The following is a 1,259-nucleotide window of genomic DNA, read 5'->3' on the forward strand; positions in this document are numbered from 1 at the left end:
CTGCTTATTTTCAAAATTCCTTCTTTAATTCCCTAGATTGAGATAAATTTATTCCTACCAAATTTTCAAGTTTAAATAATACTATCTTAATTTCGAGCTTCATAATTCTGTACACGATAAAATTATCTACACAACTTAGATAACGTTAAAACAAATCTTATATTCTGAATGATTTAAATATTAATATCCAAGATTACACCATCAAATAATTAACCTGATATTAACCTGATATGATCACGATATTACAAAATCCCGGGTTTTACAGATCATCCCTTATACTTGACTGAGGCCGGTGTTCCAGCTTGATCATTGATTTGATAGCGATTCGATTGGTTCCGATACTTGTTCAGTGAATGAGCATTTGACCTGATATCTCTAAAACATGCATGCATTGCATATCATATATCATTGTGTAGATACATGTTGCATATATTATGGTTGTTCCATACGGAACTTTTGCTCACCCCCAATGGGGCTGTTTTTGTCTTTGGCGTGGACAATGGTAGGTACTCCAGCTTATCAGGAGACCGGAGAAGATACTTTTGGAGGGAGTCACATCTGAGTTGAGGTTGAATGGTCTGTCCCGGTATATATATGTATCTATATACCGGGGCATGTCCCGAGGATATGAGTTGTTTGTATGTAGTTGATATCAGTCATGTGTGGGCTTATTTTATAATTTGATATGTTTAGAAGAAACCTTATTATATACTATTTTTAGTATTCACTACAAGAAAAAAGGCCTACGACAACGGTTTTTCCCCGTTGTTGTAGGCCTTTTAAAACCGGTGTTAGAAGCCCTGTGGTTAAAGGGTGTGCTCAAAGACAACGGTGAAAAACCGCTGTCGTAGACGTCTAAAGATGACGGTGAAAAACCGTTGTCGTAGGTATACAAAACCGTTCTTAAAGGTCATGTGGTTAAAGAATTCGCTAAAAGACAACGGTTCTAAAGTGTTGTTATAGTTACAATTTGCGACGGTTTTTAAACAACCGTCGCAAGTAAATTTGCGACGGAAATCATCGTTACCCGTCGCTAAAATTAGCGACGGTCGTAATTAAAATAGTCGCTAAAGAGCGACGGTTTTATACACCGTTGCTAAGTCGCTATTAATTCAATTTCGTCGCTAATATTAGCGACGGTGTTTTATGCTTTCCGTCGCTATTTTTGTCAGTAAAATAAAAAAAAATTTCAGTCGAAAATATTATATTCTTGATTTTAAAAATTTATTAAACTTTAAAAAAAAACGAAATTAAAATTG

Source organism: Primulina huaijiensis, chromosome 11 (assembly GCF_012295235.1).
Source record: "Primulina huaijiensis isolate GDHJ02 chromosome 11, ASM1229523v2, whole genome shotgun sequence".
Classification (NCBI taxonomy): Eukaryota; Viridiplantae; Streptophyta; class Magnoliopsida; order Lamiales; family Gesneriaceae; genus Primulina; species Primulina huaijiensis.